Genomic DNA, 21,315 nt, shown 5'->3' with positions numbered 1-21,315 from the left:
ATGCTTCTGCTTGCAAAATGTAATTTGTGGCATAGTGCATGCAATATACAAAAATGCCTCCCCAATAATAACCAATTAGTTTATTATAGAAAACAGATCACAGGAAATAACCTGGTGGACCCAATAAGATCCCAAAAGTAAGTCCTGCGCCGGCCTACAACATTAAAAAGGCATTTAGTGCATACTCTCAAAATAAACACATATGGAACTTCTTTTTTTTAGGTTCTTTTAGACTTCTTTTAAATTTTTTAGGGCTATTCTTTCAACTGAAGAAAGATTATTTTTTTTATATATGGAGTTTTTTTGGGGAATTGGAGATTAGTCAATTCCCTCGTCACTCGACAATTTTTTTATAGTATTATCCCTCAGATGAACAGCAAAAAATTGAGATTTAGGCTTAAATGTACTCGCACCAATCGCACTCTACCCACATCTGGGTTGCTTTCTATTTGTAATTCTGTGAGATGTATAGCTGTACATATTTCTTGGAAGCTATCCAAATTCAAAAAATTCGAATTTAAAAACTCTGTGTTTTCTGTGGCGTTTAGTGACTTTTCAGAAGGACATAAAGCAAAATGTTTCTTAATCAAAAGTTTCCTATAATCAATTTATATCCACCATAGTGTCAAAAACATCAAAATTAATCCTAATTCAAGGCAAAAACAGCCTATTGGTTTTATTTTATATTTACATTATTTTCTAGCAGACAAGATATGATGGCCCAAATTACAGAAAGATCATTATCCAGAAAACTGCAGGTGCTGATCATTCTGGATAACAGGTCCCATAGTATATACTTCTGTGAAATGGTGACAGAACATAGTATAAAATTTAGTAGGAGAATTTACTGTATATCTCCGGTCTTCTCCTGTAATTGAGTGAAGTATTGGTGAACTAACTGTGGTGAGGAAGCAGGGAGGGAAGACTACCTAGGGTAGCAGGTAGGGGATTTTCTTATTGGGGGTTAAATCTCCTTTAAATAGTTTTATAAAGCCCCATGAATCCAGAATCTAAAACAGTGAGGTGTATCAAAACACATTTCAGATTTGTTTAGATAGAAACCTGGAGTTAAAATCCCAAAACAATGCACATTAAAGTTTTTTTTTAAAGTTACATTTTCAGCTACTTAAATATCTAGCAATATTTCTAAATTAATTTCCCTATGTGTCTTTAGGCTTCTTGAGCTGATGCCCTGGAGTTAAATCTTTCTTCCCCCCATGGAATGGGAGAGAGGGGCATGGGTCTGGCTTGTGGACAGGTAATATTATTTAAATGTTTTGTTTCTTAGAAGATTGGCAACTGGTATCTCCTTTTGTTTGTGTGGTATAAGTACAATTAGTTGGCTCTATTTAAATATCAACTTAAAATGGAAAATAACATAAAAGGCAGAAATTGCATGCCTTTGACTAAAACTGTAATATATATATATATATATATATATATATATATATATATATATATATATATATATATATATATATATATATATATATATATATATATATATATATATATATGGTTTTTTTTTATAGAAGTTAACAGTTTCCAAAGCACCAATTTAAATGTTATGTTTTTTATTCAATCTTAATAATGATCCAAGATCCCTGAAGCAAAATATTGTAGCAAATGCTTAAGCTCATTGTGATTTTGTGCTAAATGGTGCACGGCACAAACAGTATCTTGCATTTCTTAGTACATAATTTTCTAAAAAAGAAATGGAACTAGAGATTTTTTTTTTGCTATAACATAGGAAATGCTGAATATATTGGTGCTTTATACATACTTAATAATACAAACACGACTTATTCATTATCTACCCAAGGGGGTACTATTTTACTCTTACCCAAATCCATAGTTACATTACTATTGGAATGGCAACTAGTGATGCCATTCTAATTCCAGGCAAAGTAGGCAGCCACAGTTATTTCAACTTCTTGTCTATAGACCTAGTTGGAAGCTATATAAATGCACAATACAGCAGACTGATTACGTGTGGTATTTTTGTTATAATACACATTTTAGTAAGTCAAATTATTTCAACTAAGCAATGTTTGGAAATAATTTAAGATATTTAATCCTTGCCTTTTATGTATAATAGTAGATTACAAATCAGTCCTAAAAACATAAAAAAAAGTATGTGGCATTTTTAAAAGGGAATAACAGATTTATTTTTATATTTGTACAGAGTTAATATGTTTGTACAATGAGTTGAAAAAGGACTCCTTTTTTTCTCTTTTCATAATCTACTATATCCTGAATGTTTTGGGTATTCTTTTAGGGTTGAAGGTTGAACAGATCTGTCAAAATAACTCACTCATTTATTGCTGGGCATGTATGGATATTTCAAATGGGTTTTTTGTTATTAGAATATGTAAGGGAATGTAGAATGATTGACTATAACCCCTGGATGCTTTACAGTGTCATAGAAGAATGATGGTCATTATGACTTAGAAAAATATATTTAAAAAATATTAAACATATTTTAATACTCTTGACAGTAAGAAAGGGTAAAAGGGTGTATGAAATTGCTGATCCAAAGCTCCGAAAAACAATGTGGGCATATCTGCAATATTAAGTGGGAAATGCTTCACAAGGTTAAATACAGAACAAAAATTTAATGTTTTTAAAATGCCGCTTAAAGGAGAAGGAAAGGTACCGAAGCAGTTTATTGTCAATAGATTAGCCACAATAGTGCAAGCTATAACACAATTTATTCTGTAGAATGTTTTAGCATACCTGAGTAATGTTTTAGCATACCTCAGCTCTAGAAGCTCTCTGTTTGTTTAGGATATCAGCTGCCATATACACTTGGTGTGACATCACATCCGGCCTGAGTTTCCCTGCTCAGTCATAGCTCTGGGCTCAGATTACAGCAGGTAGGGGAGGGGGAGAGGAGCAAACTGAGCATGCTCAAGCCCTAGCCCTGGAGGTTTAAGATGAAAACAGGAAATCTGATACAGTAGACCATGTATACACAATAGAAGGAAAGAAGCACTGTGTTTCTTTTGACAGAAGACTCCGAGGAGCATTACTTTGAGGATTTACTGGTGTATTTATATAGACCTTTCTGATAAAGCTTACTTAATTTTAGCCTTTCCTTTGCCTTTAATAAATATACGTCAGTATATTCACCTTGCCCTGATGCTGCTTCTGCTCTAAACTTCTAACTTCTAGCGCCGGAGCAGGTAGAGGGGTTGCCACATCGCTAGTGCAGTGAGGGCTATAGCACTTGCTGCACTAGCAGAGCCGAATTTCCATTTTAAAAAATGGCTCTTAAAGTTGCCAAAGGCGGCTTTTTGCTGCCCCTGGTAACTGGGCGCTACATGCTGCCTGAGGCAAGGTTCTCATCCTGCCCTATGGCAGGAGCAGCCCTGTTTACATTACCTATTTTATCCCTTGTGTTCCTTTATGAGGGGGCTGCCAAATTTGTGCAGTAGCAGTCCTTTAGCATTAAAAGTTACAAATGACAGGTTGAGAAGGAACAGTCAGGTTTTTTATTGTTAGTATCACTAATACAAATGATACATACAAATGTTAGATACAGAAGCAATGGTTTATCATGATTACAGACTGTATCAAGAAAGTTGAACATTATAGCCATAACTTGTACCTTAACATGTAATAAGCCTGATGTGACCGGACAAATTGTTGTGTTTTATTCATATAGTTACATGTGATACACCTATTTGCTCCACATTTATAGTTTCCAGCCATATTTAACCAATTGCTAGTCTGTTCTCTAGTGGTTATCAAGCTAGCTGACTGTTTATTGCCTAAGGTTTTGGCTTGCTGAATTTCATTCAGGATGGGATCAGTTTGTAAGATTTCTATGCATGATTTGTTTCATTATTTGTTTATTTGCTATGCTTGTAATTTATAAAAAATATACTTGCGTGTAAATATGTATATATGACAACATATCTAGATATATAAATCTGTTTGTGATTGGATGTTTATAGATGTGTAACCTTGTTTCTAACAAAATAATAACTTTGTGATTCGATATAGTTCATTTAAATATTGTGTATTATGTTTTTTTCATTAGCCTATGACTAAGTGCCCCATGCAGGCACATAAGGCTATAGTTGGCACTGCCTATGGGTGCCTGAACTTTTTAATAAACTATTTAGCAGCAGAATTTGACTGTGGTCCAGTTTGTGCCATCCTAACATCTGTTTGTATTGAAAATGATACCCTGGTTTTATATTACTTGCAATTGGAGGCATCCATAGAAAAATATTTTACTTTGTGCTGCTAGGCAAATACATAATGATGAGTTTAACATAATGATGAGTCTGTAACATTTATTTCAATGTATTGCAAGTGTAGGGGTATTAACATAACTTTCTGTGAGAAATCCTCTCATGCTAGTGATGTTCCATGGGAGGTGAAAAGTCTCTATTGACCTAGGTGTGTCAGATGGTATTCCCAGTGTATAGCACACAAGGTCTAGGCCTAGGTATTCCATCAACACTTGTAAGAGGATGTGTGATGCTTTGGAAAACACAGTTTTAATGCTTTTGTAAAAAAACTGTCCTGTAGATAGTAGAGCACCTCAGAGAAAGGTGTGAATGAGGACTAGATAGTATAAGACTAGTATAAGGCTATCCCTTCATAACATGATATAATTCTGTGAGATAGGTGTAAGGTTGGTGTAGAATAAGCTGACTTATGCTCTACATAGAAGAGATAGCAGATGTAAGTTCTCAAAGCATTCAACTGCCAGATCAGGAACTTCAGAGTATAGGGATTTGTGTCTGTATCAAGTAATGAACCCATGTGTGTTTAGTGTCTGCAAAATTTGTTCAACAATCAGGGTCCAGTTAGCATTTAATAACCCCTGGCACAAAAGTTATTGAAAGAAAATGTAAATGTGGCCTGAGGAATACATAAGAACTATGTGATATTTGGCCTTTTATTCTTCTCTGAACTTCAAAGAGTAGTTAGGTGCGATTAGCAGTGATAAGCTATGTCTGAGCATGAAAAATTGGGTCTTTTTTAGGGTATATGATTATCTTTCCATCATTGAGTATTCTGAGTTAACTACCTTGTTACCTTAGGCACTGAAAAATGTTCTGCAATTTGGGGGTTGTACATAATTCTTATGGAGAGAATAAGGGTTGGATAAGGATTGATAAAGCACTTCATAACATATTTTTGTACATTTGTAAAAATGTTAATTCTTCTATTTTTATATGTTTTATAGTAGATTTGCTTAAACCAGGATCTGTCCCTTATTTCCTGATTGCCTTATGGTTGGTTAGCAATACAGAACTGGAAGTGGAGGAGCCTGTATATACAGTCTATCCATATAAATGGAGTTTTAGAGAAAAATGTAGCATGCTCTATGAATTTACAAAACTATTGCCCAATTGCTCAAGAATAGAATGCATAAAAGCCACGTGAAATATTTTTCCATCGCATTAAATAGCACAGTCAGGCAGTCATGTCTAACCAAGTGTTTTAGTAAGATAACAAGCACTGTGTCATATTCAGTAGAAAATTCCTGTGCTCAGGACAGTTAACAGTTGAAAAAATAAATTTTCCTACTTGTCATTGCATACAAAGCAGTTGTCAGTTATGTGACTGCAATGCAAAGGTTCACTGAATGTTGTGACCAAACATCCGACAATCTTTTTAAAAACACAAAGCATGTTATCATGTCACTATTGTTGCTTATGTATTACACATTAACTGGTATAAAAGGTAAATGGAAGACATTGCCACTTACTGCATCTTTAATGTGTAACAGATATTGCATCTAATTGTATGCATGGGGAATTGAAGAATTGGCATGGAGAGGGGTTATTGTAAAAAGGAATATTGGACAAAATACTTAATACAAAAATTCCTGTTTTTGAAAAGCATCAGTATAGGTTGGAGGTTTTTTTTGCATATATTGAGGATGTATCATAGGTAAAGCGGAGCTCACCCTCCTGTAGCTCTGTGTCTCCTAGTTGACTGCTGCTCTCGCAGGAACCCGGCTACTTCAGTCTGGGACTTGCTATACTCCAAACATCACCCGCAATCTGGCGCTGATCAATTCAAAACGGAGTCGCTTCTTGGCTTTTGCAAATGCGGCTTTATTAAACAGACTTAGTGATCACATTGGCAGTGGGTGTGCTGTGAAACTAACGAGTTTTGTGCCCTGGTATCTTGGCACTTTCTCAGAGTTGTTGTTTAATAAAGCTGCATTTGCAAAAGCCAAGAAGCGACTCCATTTTGAATTGATCAGCGCCGGATTGCGGGTGATGTTTGGAGTTTTTTTTTGTCAACATAGAATACAGTTTTGTCCCCATGGAAATATAGACATATTTGTTTGCCCTTAACAGAAAAGAAGATGCATGCCCTTTTTTGTAGGTTTCATATTTTAATTCCCAAGATGTCCGGTCTAGTTGTAGGAAACCTCCACTCGCCTGTAACATTTTTATTTATTAATGAATCAAATCTTTTACACCTTACATATGGTTGCTATATCTGGAGTAAAATACATTGATGAGTTACGTAATCATCAAAATCAAAAATACCATATAATGTTTAGATTGAAACAATAATGGAATGTTAATCTTGCACTGTTTAAAATTTTTAATTTGCTCTATCATGCCCATTGTGAATAAAATCTGAATGGGTCAAAAAGCTTCCCCTTGTGACCAATAAAGTAAGAGACATCTGTAACTGCTACATTTATATATTAAAGGGGTTACAGTATATGTTCTGCTGGAAAGTGTTTCTTGTTTGGCAAAAACCCAATCAAACCCTTCTGCCCTCTAACAGATAACCTCTGTATGACCTAAATATTTGAGATATTATCTAATCATATGGTATATACCACTTTTTTCTCTAGGCAAAGCAATATTTTTTTCTGCATGTGTGGAATGGTTTGTGGGACAAAAAGGTTTTAAAGTTTAATTTAATATTGTTCTTTTCTTTTGTTGGAGGAATCAGTAATGTGTGTTCTTTTGAAGAATAAGCCTACTGGAAAATCATTTTTAATCTCCATGTATGTGTATATTTGAAAACTGTGTTTAGAAATGTAAGGTTTAGGTTTTTAAAAACTTATTTAGAGGAGGTAGTTCACCCCCAAATCACTGTTTAGTACGATGTAGGCAGTGACTATTTGCAGTTGGTTTTCATTTTTTAATGTTAGTGTTTTTTAAATTATTTAGCTGCTTGGAGATGTATCTGCTTGATAGGGTCCAGGTGCACAGATGTTGGTATGAGAAACTAAAAGATGAATGAGAGTGGGCCTGAAAAGAAAGATAAGGAATAAAAAGTAACAATATTAATAAAATTGTAGCCTCACAGGGCAATAGTCTTTTGGTTTCTGGGGTCAGTGACCCCAATTTGAAAGCTGGAAAGAAAAAGCAGAGAAAGGCATTTTAAAAGCTTTAAAAAATAAAAAAGAACAAATGAAAAGTTGCTAAGAATAATGCATCCCATAACATATTAGAAGTTAATGTAAAGGTAGACCTGAAGTGTACTCAGAAAAATGAAGACACAGCTTATGCTGCTTTTTACACAGTATTGCCTGGATAACAGACAGCATTGTGTGGTGTATTTAAATGTAAAACCTTTTTGTACACAGTTTGATAAATCAACCCCTTTGTTTAGGCTACTTCAGGGATGCAAAATGAACTTTTATTTGCTGGCAAGGAAGATATATGTTTGCAAACATTTTGTTCCTGCAAACATAAATGTTATGCAAAAAAAGGGATATTTATGTGCTGACTTCTTTATTGGCTTGGTTAATCAACTATTGCGTATAGACTGTATATAATATGTATTCAGGACTGTCACCTTACATTTCATGTTTTTTTTAACTTGTAATTATAGTCTATTGATAAGATATTCTTCAAAACCAGGTCAATCCAATGCAGCACAAATTCAAATGAGGCACATATTATATAGCACAGAATCATTCTACAATTGCATGGTCCCAAGTAAAAAAAACTTATGGCTGAGATCCAAAATGTTTCTAAAAGCCACATCAGCACATGAAATGTTTAGTACATGATTTTTTTTAAAGGATAAGCTTCCTCCCACAAACATTACCATGTGCAGTAGTATTGGCTGAACACCTTCTAGTAATTTGGTTGTGTACTTTTGTTGGATATTTGTTGTTGAATTGTATAATGCACCATGAAGATTGGTGTTGGAGGAAAACCCCCTTCCCTTTTTTTCTAGGAAGCTGTCCTATCCGTGTTTAAAAAAAAAATTGCAGTGTGGGATCTTTTTTCTATGGAGAACAGTTGTAGCATAGTGGAAAGAGCGTAGTGAAGTTTCTATAACAATGTAGGGCAATATAAATTCTATTGCAGAGCTAAAAAATTTTGCTATTTTGCCTTCCAATTAACTGCAATGCATTTTGGTTAAATGTTGCCAGGGCCAGTTTGGGTAATCTCTAAACATGATTTTTGATTAATCAAATGTTACTGTAGATTTAGGATAAGGTAGAGAATTGGGGACAACGATGAAGTTTGGGGGGGTATTTACCAAAAATTATGGTTTATAATCTTTACTTATGGTCTACAGCAGCACAACCTCAATATGTCTTAGGTTTGGTTACCAGGATAAAGTAAAAAATACATTTCTGCTTTATTAAATGCAAAGTAAACTGAATAACTTTTCAAAATGTGAACAAGGTGTGTCACTATGATGACCAGGAAGGTACAAATGTGACCTAGAATAAGCAAATGATTTTCAGATAGGTAAAGAGTGTTCCAAAGCTGCACTTATGTCTTCTTATAGACATGGAGAGTGAATAAAACTGAAGAAACGTCTTGTTGAGGGTGAAAGGCAAAAGTACAAAAGCTTACTGAAAATGTTAAGTACCTATACAAAACCAATACAAATCAGTCGCCTACTATAAAAATGTGTAAAATGGCATTAAAATACACAAGATATTCCCTTTTTTGTGCTATAATATGCCATATAAAACCATATAGCTGAGTAATTAGTTTATGCAATTGGGTATCACAATATCATAGGTGCTCATATAAGAAAGGCAAGACTTTATTTGCCTCCAGAATTTATCCCATTGATTACAATCAGTTATGTGAGGTTTAGAGCGGTGTAAATCTGTGATTGTTGGTTTTAGTATGTTTATATGGTATCCCCAGCATATACAAATTAAGACTTTAATGAACAAAATATAGTTACATAGTTAAATTGGGTTGAAAAAAGACATAGTCCATTAAGTTCAACCCCTCCAAATGAAAACCCAGCATCCATACACACACCCCTCCCTGCTTTCACATAAATTCTATATACCCATACCTATAGTAACTATAGCGTTTAGTATCACAATAGCCTTTGATATTTTGTCTGTCCAAAAAATCATCCAAGCCATTCTTAAAGGCATTAACTGAATCAGCCATCACAACATCACCCGGCAGTGCATTCCACAACCTCACTGTCCTGACTGTGAAGAACCTCCTAAGTAGCTTCAAATGAAAGTTCTTTTCTTCTAGTCTAAAGGGGTGGCCTCTGGTACGGTGATCCACATTATGGGTAAAAAGGTCCCCTGCTATTTGTCTATAATGTCCTCCAATGTACTTGTAAAGTGTAATCATGTCGCCTCGCAAGTGCCTTTTTTCCAGAGAAAACAACCCCAACCTTGAAAGTCTACCCTAATAATTTATGAAATAAAATATGTCTAGTGCCATAACTTTCACCTTTAAAAATGCAGGACTCCTTCCACCAACCCATGTACAGGTTAATAAAGAGGGTGCAAACCATGCACCCATTGGTGTCTTTAAAGTCTCACATAGTGGTATGCATGATTGTCGTCTTTGATAAGGTACATAACAAATGAAACATGCTTGTTTTTAATATGGTGGACCAAAACAGTCTTGCACAGGAGCCCTGAATCGCTCAGTCTGTGAACACTGTACCTGTGCACATCTATTGAGAGATGTACAGTACACTATATAAGGTGTATGGCCAGAATACTTAACCATCACATACTAAATTACATTTCTTTAAACATAATCTTCCATGTGAAATTGTTATTCCAATAACTCCATGTCATACCTGTAGAGTCTGAGCATATTTCATTAGCTCATGCTGTGACTAATGCATTTTCATTCAAGCAGAATGATCTCTACCAGTTAAATGCCTTTCCTTCTTTTTGATTCCAGTTGTAATGGATAAAGTTGCTAAGGAATAAAGTTGTTAAGGATATTTGAAATGTAACATGCTTGAATTGGTAAGAGTAAACCTTTTCAAAGAACTGTGAATACATTTAAGGGCCAATAACCCTATATATTTCCATTGGGGTTACATTTGAAGCACTTAAAATAACATAGTTTCCATTCAGCCATGCAAATTTGTGGTTTTTTAAGATTTGTAGAGGCCCCGTTATCAAAGTCTGAATTTATCTCATTATTTTCTGAAAATTACTCTGACCAAATCCGTATGGAGTTTTCCCCTCATTTATCAATACATTTTCCCAAATATTTCCTGTGCGGGAAAAAACAAGAAAAATTGGTTAAAAATTCAAATCGTACAATTGTTTCATATTTTTTGCACAAAAACAATTTTTCCGATTTTTGCCTGAAAAACACAAAATCTTCGGATTATTGCACGAAACCCAGCACAGATCAAGATATCTTTGGGACTTTTCCCAGTGACTTTTATGCAACCTTAGCAGTTCTGAGATGCAGGATTTTCAGATCTGGAAATAATAAACTAAATCCACTAAAAAAACACAATTTTTCCAGGTTTTTGGCATTTGGACATTGAAAAATAACTCCCTAACTGTACAGAATGTCATTTTTTAAAGAGAAGAAAATATCTATTCATTATAAAGGTGTGGCTTTAGTAAGGCTGAGTAGCAGGTCAGAATACAAGTAAAAGAAATTACCCTTTTTTTATTTTGCTAAATAGGGATAGTTGTATGTGTGTGTTTTGTTTGCATCACAAGAAAAACACTAGTTAACAAAGTAAAACCCCATCTTTTCCACGTTGCTCTACATAATATGGGGATGGGTGTATAGCTGCAAATAGAAGTACGACAATGTAAATGCTAAGGCATATTACCATAATGCACACAATCTGCACCTACAGCATCAGTTGCTCATTTACTGTATGTTAAATACAGTATATAGATGCTTAGGGCTTATACATACAAATATAAACTTAACCTGCGTTCTCTGCTTTCTTCTACTTGCTTTTCATGCCACTTCCGGCCATACTTACAACAACAACAGAGTTCCAGATCCAATTTGAGAGCTTCAGTAAAGGGCAGATTTAAGGGTCGAAGTGAAAATTAGAATTTTTTGATTTTTTTTTAGTCAAAACTCTCAAATTAGAATTGTGAATAACCCAAACTCATTTTGGGTTTTAATTCAAATTCAAATTTCGAGATTTATCATACTCTGGGCCTTCAAGAACTCGAATTAGACTATTCAATAGGAGAGGTCCAGGGATCAATTTGGTGATGTTTAAAGACTTACATTATAGATATGCAAATCTTCTGTAATTGTTGCAATAAATACATACTCTTAGGGGGTTATTTATCAAAATAATAAAAAAATTTAAAAAATAAAATAAATAAAAAAAAGTCCAAACAAACTAGACTCCACGATTTGCCCTTATTTGTCAATAAAAACACTATATAGAAATAAGTCAAATCAACTGGACTTTCTGTGTTTTTCTTGAAGTCATTTCACCAGTAGTGATGGGCGATATTGTCCCATTTTGCTTCGCCATGAATTTCGCGAATTTCCCGTGAAATTCGCTAAACTGGCGAAACATTTGCAAAACTTAGATTTTGACCCAGCGTTAAAATGGGCACAGGCATTAAACTTGACGACGGTGCCTATTAAAGTCAATGGGCGTCTGTTAATCACCACCAGCATCAAAATTGGTGCCAGAACCTTTGCCAGCGTCAAAACCATTGGCGGTGGCGAAACAGTCGCCGGCATCGAAAATACTTTGACGCCAGCTTCAGAACCATCGACGACGTCAAAATTTGACGCAGGCGAATATTCGCGGCAAATTCACAAATTTATTCGCAGGCAGTTAAAAACTTGCCACAAATTTGCACCTGCCATATAAATTAGCCCATCTCTATTCACCATTCATCCAACTGGCTTTCTCAATTCAGAATAACTTGTACATAGGATCTTGCTTCGATATATATCCTCTGGAATATTGCTCCAATCAGCATAATCTGTTTATCATAATCCACAATGATGTCATTAAATTAGGTGTTGATTGTATTAGCAAGATTAGAGTTTTGATGTGTTATTAAACCTTCTTATTTTCATTAAAACAGACGCTGCAAAAAAATTGCACCTTGATAAATAATCCCCCAATAGTGTAATTTGACACATTTTTGACACATAATTTAAACCTCAATTTTCTGTAAGTTATGCAGAATTCTGTAACTGTGGTTTTGCACAAAATCACAGACAGTTGCACACATTGCTCTAGCATTTCATGTCAAACTAAATCAACATTTGTAAGTATTGCTCTAGTGACCTAGTATTCATATCTGACTAATAATCAGATAAACATCTGCAAGTTTCTAGTTATCAAGAGGTAAATAGGTTTCTCCTCTATATGACTGCTGGTATTTGTGGTTGGTCATATCTTGATCCTACTTCCACTGAGCAGAAGTGAATTAAATAAATAAAATGCTGTGCTGGTCTGACCTCAATAAACAGCTTACATTTGCATGCATCAAACTGTACCTGGAAGTATACCAATTTTGTCATTCAAGTTCATTCAATTATGGATGTAGTCGAGGCTTATTCACTTGTGTTTGGAGAAAGCAATAGACAAGCATTTGTATAAAATGAAAAACTGCAGTTTTCATCTGTTGCATTCTTTTATCTACCCAATGATTCTTTTTCTGCTGCGGTTTCATAATATTCATTGGATTCTAGTTAACCAGCACTGTTAGATCACCGAACTAATGTATGTTTAGTTGCATTCTTGTCTTATTTGACTTCAGGCAAAAGGAAACATTTTTTTAATTCACTGAACGCTTGTTGTCAGTGACATTAAATACTATAACCTGGTAAATTTAAGTGACTTATATATGTTTTTTGGCTCCACTTGCCTCTGTAATATATTTGTACACCCAGAACATTCTTTCAACTTTTCATGCAGAAAATAATAAAAATTATAATAAAAATGTATTATATTAATTATGGCTCAGTCCATAATGTAGCATACCTACAACAGAAGTAAAATAATGTGTATTCTATTTTTCACAGCTACAATGTAGCTGCAACTAAGGTGGTCATGCACCTAAATGTTCCCATATACATACAGTTAGTTTATAAGAATGCAGATGTTTGGTTTTATTGGTATAATTAATAGTGTGTTTTTTTTACCACAGTAACCCAGAAATGCAACATTTTTTGGTATTTAATTACTGGCTTAGCAATAAGTTTAACCATTTCTTCAATACCGTATATACTCGTGTATAAGCCGACCCGCATATAAGCCGAGGTACCTAATTTTACCTAGGAAAACTGGGAACCTGTATTGACTCGTGTATAAGCGTATACTACACTTTTGCCTGCACAGCTACATTTTACTTAAAGCTGCTCCCCCCTCCCTATGCGCTGAGCACTGACACGCGCAAGTATAGAAGGTGCTGTTTCAGGTTAATTAGGCTGCTTATGTGACATTTGCGCATGTGTCAGTGCTCAGCGCATACAAAGGAATTACCTTTGTACATGATGGAGGGGCTGATTGGCTGATAGAATGAATACGAATGTTTGGTGAAGGGGCTGATTGTAGAATAAGGGTGCTGGGTGGGTGGCTTATCAGGAATTCACTTTAGATGAGTGAGACTGAAAGGAACCAGCTGGACACTGGCTAGTGACTGAGCACATGTGACTAGACGTCTGTCCGACATAGGAATGTTCCAGTACATGCATGACTAAATCCCCTAAATAGCAGAGAAGCCTGTACAGACAGTGAGCAGACAATGTAGAGTGTACTTGTACTTGCAATAGTAACAGGTGCCTAAATGTAGAACAGGAATGGCTGCCAATTACGGTAGTCAATTAGAACGCGCCCCGCCTCCCATTAGCTGGAACTCACCTCACCGTGACGGGGTAAAGCACATTTTTACTTGGGGTCCGGAGCATTTTGCGATAGGCGCTTCCTTTCTCCGGAGGCTGCTAAACTACAATCCACGTCACACTCCCGCGCTCCCATTCAGTTAGCGCTGGGGGATGCCTGGGACCGCATTCTATCTGCAGCTCAATCTCGTCTCTCTCTGGCGTGGGACGCTGCTTGGAATTATTGACTGACTCATTTCTTCCGCAAAACTCTGCCCTGAGCAGCCAGCGGTTGAGCTTTGTTTTTAAGTACCGTACCTTTTCCTCCGTGTACACCCCCCGCCCGCCTTACAGTGGCTCTTTGCTGGTGACGTCACCAGAAGGAGAGCGGCTTGTCTGATACTGGGCACTGGGAACGAGTAGCAGGGGAGAGACTCGCGTATAAGCCGAGGTAGACTTTTTCAGCACATTTTCAGTGCTGAAAAACTCGGCTTATACGCGAGTATATACGGTATATAAATAGATAATTTGCACCATGCACTAAGTCTAATTCTACTAAGGCATTTAAATATTAAAACATAGCATTGTTTTGTCATCATAACAAGTTAATAATTAATACTTCTATACTTCTGGTATAAGTGAAGTGTAAATGTCCATTACTTTTTCTGGCTTTTTCCATTCTTTTCCTGAACCTTTACTCTTATAAGATTTGGTCTAAGATATCTCGTAGTGTTTATCTTCCCCACTGGAAAATAATGGCCAGCGACCCAGAGGCAAAGTAAAATCCAATGTATTTTTAGGCTATATGATGCAGGCAAGTTTTTTTCATGGATTTCTCAGCTAAACCTCTTTCAGCCTTCAGATAACATACACATTTTGGATAGGCAATGTCAGGGGGTCCGGACTCACTGGGACAGACTTATCAATGTCTTTCTATTAATTTTTATGGGACTCTTAAAATACTTAAAAGCGTATTCATCAGTGGGTGAAAGTTAGAGTTCACCATTTGATAAATACACTTCTAACAATCCCATAGGAATAGAAAGTGGGGTAGATTTTTCTGTGGTGAGCTCTAATTTCACACTTTGATAAAGCTGCCTCATTGCCTCTTACTGTATATAATGTGTTTGGGGCTAAAATTCCTACTGCCTTGCTCTATTTATGGTGTCAATATCCTCTGCCACTTAGGGGCACATTTACTTAGCTCGAGTGAAGGAATAGAATAAAAAATACTTCGAATTTCGAAGTATTTTTTTGGCTACTTCGACCATTGAATTGGCTTCTTCGACCTTCGAATCGAACGATTCGAACAAAAATCGTTCGACTATTCGACCATCGAATCGAACGATTCGAACAAAAAATCATTCGACTACTTTAAAAAAAAGTTCGACCACCTACTTCGCCACCTAAAACCTACCGAGCATCAATAAGGTCCCCATAGGCTTTCTAGCCAATTTCTGATCGAAGGAAAATCGTTTGATCGATGGATTAAAATCGATCCAACGAATAGCGCTAAATCCTTTGACTTCGAAGTCTAAGGATTTTACTTGGACGGTCGAACTTTGAGGGTTAATTAACCCTCCATATTCGACCCTAAGTAAATGTGCCCCATAGTGTATAATATATTTAGAATGTGGGGATATTGTTCTTGAAAGTTAGTGTGCCATTATTTAAAAGTCTTCCAGATAAGGGGGGTCTTTCCATTATTTGAACTACCATACTTTGTCTACTAAAAACATTTCAACATTAATAAAAACACAATAGGATTGGTTTGCCACAAATATGGATTAATTAATAATTTTAGTTCCTATCAAGTACAAGGTAGTTTTATTATTACAGAGAAAAATTAAATCATTTTAAAGGATTAGAATTGGTTGCTTAAAATGGAGTTTATGGGACATGTCTTTCAAATAATACAGAACTTTCTGGATATTTATGTGTATATATACAGTACATACACACATAAATAAAGCTAGGGTTGTTGAGTATCGTGTCTTGATGTCTGTTTCTGTCTGTGGGAGGCTATAAATGGATTTGTAGTCTTACTTGTGAAAATATACCATCATATTTCTAAACTACAAAAGCACTTCCACTATTAATATTGACAATATGATTTGACAATTATAGCAGATTTGTCTTTAGAAATATTAGCCAGCAATATCTCAAAACAGATAAACAATTTTAAATTGTTTCTGTTCAGAATGCTAGTGAACAATTTCCCTTAAAACAATGAATGCCCTAGTATTTTATTTTCAATCTGTATTTTACACAATGAATTCCCATTTCAATAAAATTCTGTAACTTGATTTGCTAAAGTTCAGTATAGAAGTTCCCATACCTGTGGGGCTAGAACACTAGCACGGTGACTGTTTTGATGCCATGTTCTGTTGAGCACGGTTTATAACTAAATTAGGAAGGGATGGAAAACTCCCCACTATGGTCTTATCATTTAGCTCCAGTAAAGCTGCATGGGGTCCTTTATCATAACTTTAATACTATGTTAGTAGTACCCCATAAGAAAAAATAAATACATAAATATTTTGTTTAGATTCATTATAAAAATGTTGGGCTGCAGTACTGCTAATGTGTAATGTTTCACAGACAAATCCTAAAGTCACACGGGTATGATGAACTTCTGTAAACAAGACATGTGGCAACACATTTCATTTCTTCCCCAAGTGTTAAAGTAGTTGTTGTCAAATTATGTGGGAATGTAATCCCCCCCAAAAAATAATAAGATTAAATCATTTTAGAATCATCTCTCATGAATTATGGAATCCTAAAAACGGACCATATTTTAAGATAATTCACAGGAAGGTGAACTACAACTGCAGTGAATGTTTCGGTAAATACTAAACACAATAATAGAGATAAAAATATCTACCAGGTTAAAAAACAGTAATACCCACTGCTACTAATATTCACTCTAACTATAACACATTAAATATTTCTTTTTGGCAGATAAATACTTACTGCCTAGTTCAGATTGATGGCATTCAACTTCACTAACAAACAAAAAATTGCTTTCATACACAAGTGAACACATTAAATATTTTCAAAAGGCTGCATGGTCACAAAGCTAATGAATTGAAATTCTTTCTTCATCATGTTTCTTTCATGTAGCTGCCAATCTTGGGTGTCCCTCGTGCCTTAATCTTTTGTCTGTGCCATCATTTCTGCTAACGCCAGCTGGCCCCACATTTTACAGACATTTATGACAGCTGCAGAACTCAAATGCCAGGTTCTCGAATTGTATTTAGCCTCACTATATGGAACATTGTTTGTTAATTTCTTGACAAGTGTCATGCATGCTCAACTGTAGAGCTTCTACACCTTTAGATACCAGTGCATCAGTGTCCATATGGATACCATTCCTGTGATCCCAGGCAATTATTGGATTCACAATTTTTTTTTTCCATTTATTCTAATTTAGACATAAATATGGCCCCCTCACTATCACAGGGTCTACTAGGTAAGAAAAATAGTAATTTGTCAATAAAAGCACAGTAATGTGTCATTAAGGGGAAGCATTACTTTTTACACTAAAAAGGGTAACATTAAACTAAAGGAATATTCTACTTCCTGGTCCAAATAAGCAAAATTAAACAAATCAGCATCTGAATGACAAGCCTCTGTATAGTGAGCTGCTCTGCATCTAAAAAGATAGGCTGTAGCTGGGGTAGGAAGGGTTTATACAGAAGGCTTCTCAGTGAACAGCTGATTTGTTTGGCTTTTATCATCTGTTATTTTAAAAGACAAGGCAACCCCCAAAAAGATATAGTCTCACAAGATAACTCAACTTAAGTGCTGCAAACGCATTGTATTCTACTCGAATGAGGAGTAAAAGTATCCATTTTGATGATTCAGCAGGAAGAAATATGGTGACCACAAAAAAGCAATGTAAACTTGAAATAAAAGATTCTCATGAAAGTAAGGGCACTAGTGCCATAAAAACTTATCAGTGAGGCAGGGCATTGGTGATGTACAAGTTGGAGCATTATTGTTTTTTGAGGTTCCTCTAGGACCATGGTGCTACACACAACATAGATGTACCGGACAACAGACAAAAGTGCAAGTGCAAAAATATGCAACTCCTGCAAGACAGGTCAGCATAGTTCAGGGACAGGACAAGACAGTGCACACTCAGCAGATGTAATATGTTAAGTAAATAATGCTAAATGTCAGACATGATGGGTGTGTCATTGTGATATGATAGTAGTAGAACATGATAAAGAACATGATAAAGTGCAGATGTGCTCATAGAGAACAATTGTATCCAATGGCTATTTATTTATCCAATGGCTATTTATTTATACAATGGCGTATGGTGGCTGGGTAACATTGTGGTATATAGTAAGGTCAGATGGAGTGTGTATGTGGGAGAGATCTGTCCTGTCCCTGAGTATTCAGGAGCCTTATGGCTTGGGGGAAGAAACTGTTACACAGTCTGGTAGTGAGGGCCCTAATGCTTCAGTACCTTTTTCCAGATGGCAGGAGTGTGAACAGTGAGTGTGAGGGGTGTGTTGGATCAGCCACAATGCTGGTGGCTTTACGGATGCAGCACGTGGTGTAAATGTCCATGATGGAAGGAAAAGAGACACCTATGATCTTCTCTGCTGTCTTCACTATCCTCTGTAGGGTCTTGCGCTCCATAACAGTGCAGTTCCCAGCCCAGACAGTGATACAGCTGCTCAGGATGCTCACTCTGTAGAAGGTTTTCAGTATGGATGGTGGGAGATGGGATTTCTTTGGCTTTTGCAGGAAGTAGAGGTGATGTTGGGCTTTGTTGGCTAATTGGCTGGTGTTGTGGGCCCAGGTGTGGTTCTCCGCCAGGTGGACATCAAGGAATTTGGTACTTTTGACGATCTCCACATTAGAGCCGTCGATGTTCAGTGATAGGTGGTCACTCCTAGTCTTCCTAAAGTCAACAACCATTTCCTTTGCTTTGTCTGCATTGAGAGACAGGTGGTTGGCTCTGCACCAGTCTGTTAACCGCTGCACCTCCTCTCTATATGGTGACTTGTCATTATTGCTGATGAGACCCACCACTGTCGTGTCATCAGCAAACTTTATGATGTGATTTGTGCAGTGCATGGCTGCACAGTCATGCATAAGCAGAGTGAACAGTAGAGGACTAAGCACACAGCCTTGAGGGGCTCTGGTGCTCAGTGTGGTGGTTCTGGAGATTATGTTTCCAATCCTGACTGACTGAGGTCTGTCGGTCAGGAAGTCCAGAACCCAACTGCAGAGGGAGGTGTTCAGTCCAAGCAGGCTCAGCTTTTCTATCAGATGCTGAGGAATGATGGTTCAGAATGCTGAACTGAAGTCTATGAGCAGCATTCAAATGTCTTTTTTGTCCAGACAAGAGAGGGCCAGATGGAGGGTGGTGGCTATTGCATCAACTGTTGAGCGATTTTGATGGTGTGCAAATTGTAGGGGGTCCAGTGCTGGTGGCAGTAGGGTTTTGATGTGTTTCTTGAAAAGCTTCTCAAAACACTTCATGATGATGGCGGTGAGTGCCACAGGACGGTAGTCGTTGAGGCAGGACACTGATGAATTCTTCGGCACGGGGACAATGGTGGTGGTTTTAAAGCACTTCGGGACAGTGGAGGTGATCAGGGAGATGTTAAAGATGTCAGTGAAAACATCTGCCAGCTGATCTGCACATTCCCTTAGCAGGGATATTGTCTGGTCCTGCAGCCTTCCCTGGGTGATTGTGGTTCACAAAATACAGAAGAACCCAGAAACTTAGAATTCCAAAGAATTAATAGTTTCCTGACTTTTGGATAAATGTTCCCAGCAGTCAGGAAACAAAAACTTGACATATTTATCATAGCATTAACTGCTTTGATTAGTGTATCAACTTGATACAATGTTGAGCAGGTAGATTTAATTATGTGCTATTGGGTTTAAGAGCTCAGAGTTGTTATGCTATAACACCTCAAACAATTAAGGCTAAAAAACAGCATTGCAATAAAATGAATGCAATAGAATAATTCCAAATGTTTCTATAGCTGACAGAATTTTAATTATATAAATTAACTCCCTATTTAATGCAGCTGTTATGCGTCAATGTTTTATTCTGTTGCTGATCAGTAATTTGCACAGATTCAAGTAGCTCCTGTAAGGGCCCGAAGGCGCAGTTGGAGTGCGGACCAAGGAGGAGGCAGGTAGTCACCGAGTTCGTGGTACAAAGGGATCAGGCAGGAGAATAGTCGAGGTACAGGCAAAGGGTTCAATCCAGGCAGCAAAGGGTCAATCCGAATAACAGGCAAGGTAGGTACACAAGAAATCAGTCAATAATATAACACCCAGGAATCACGAAGATGAACCTATACTTGGGCAACAACTGTAGTGTCCAAGGGGTTTAAATAGGCAAGGTTTGGCGCCAAGATTTGAACGCGATGACGTCATGACGCTGACGCTGGCGTCAAGACGCTATCGCCGTGACGCCGACGCATGTTCTGACGCCGGCGACCATTCCGTCGCCGGCGACCAATCGGTGGGCGAGAGGAAGCCGACGTCATCACACTGCGACCAGCAGGATCCACGTGGGGAAGGAAGGAGTCGCCATTTTGGACGCCGTCGCCATCTTGGACGCCGTCGCCATCTTGGAGGTAAGAAACTTCTGTTTCCATTACAGTACCCCCTTCCTTAGGGGGGGCCTCAGGACCACCAAAACCCGGACTGGAAGGAAATTGTTTGTGGAATCTTTGGATAAGAAGAGGAGCATGGACGTCAGAATCCTTCACCCAAGAGCATTCCTCGGGACCAAACCCCTTCCACTCAATTAAATACTGTAACCTACCCCTGGAAATTCGAGAGTCCAGAATTCTTTTGACTTCAAACTCTTGGTGTCCATCAATAAGAACAGGAGTAGGAGAAGATGAAGAAGAATCTTTTGCCGGTTTGAGAAGAGATACATGGAAGACATTAGGAATCCGCATTTCGGGGGGAAGCTGAAGACGAACTGCCACGGGATTGATGATTTCAATAATAGGGAAAGGACCGATGAACTTGGGACCGAGTTTGGGAGTAGGAACTTTAAGATGAATATTCCGTGTAGAAAGCCAGACCTTGTCATCGAGGCAATATTGTGGAGATGAAACTCTTTTCTTGTCCGCGAATTTCTTCTGAGATAAAGAACTTTTCTCCAAATTAGCTTTGGTGGCTACCCAGATAGCAAGCATATGAGCAGCCTGATCATTGGCAGCAGGGACGTTAGTGAGAAGAAGATCTTGAGGGAATGCAAGAGGATTCTGGCCATAGACACAAAAGAATGGAGATTTCT

General features: G+C 37.0%; 1 pseudogene; it reads left to right on the top strand.

The window, feature by feature from the left end:
* LOC108714999 overlaps positions 1-21,315 on the top strand; it is a 366,710-nt pseudogene that overhangs the window by 228,509 nt on the left and 116,886 nt on the right.

The sequence above is a fragment of the Xenopus laevis genome, chromosome 4S (assembly GCF_017654675.1).
Source record: "Xenopus laevis strain J_2021 chromosome 4S, Xenopus_laevis_v10.1, whole genome shotgun sequence".
In the NCBI taxonomy this organism is placed as follows: domain Eukaryota; kingdom Metazoa; phylum Chordata; class Amphibia; order Anura; family Pipidae; genus Xenopus; species Xenopus laevis.
This window is presented reverse-complemented; position numbering and strand designations above follow the sequence as displayed.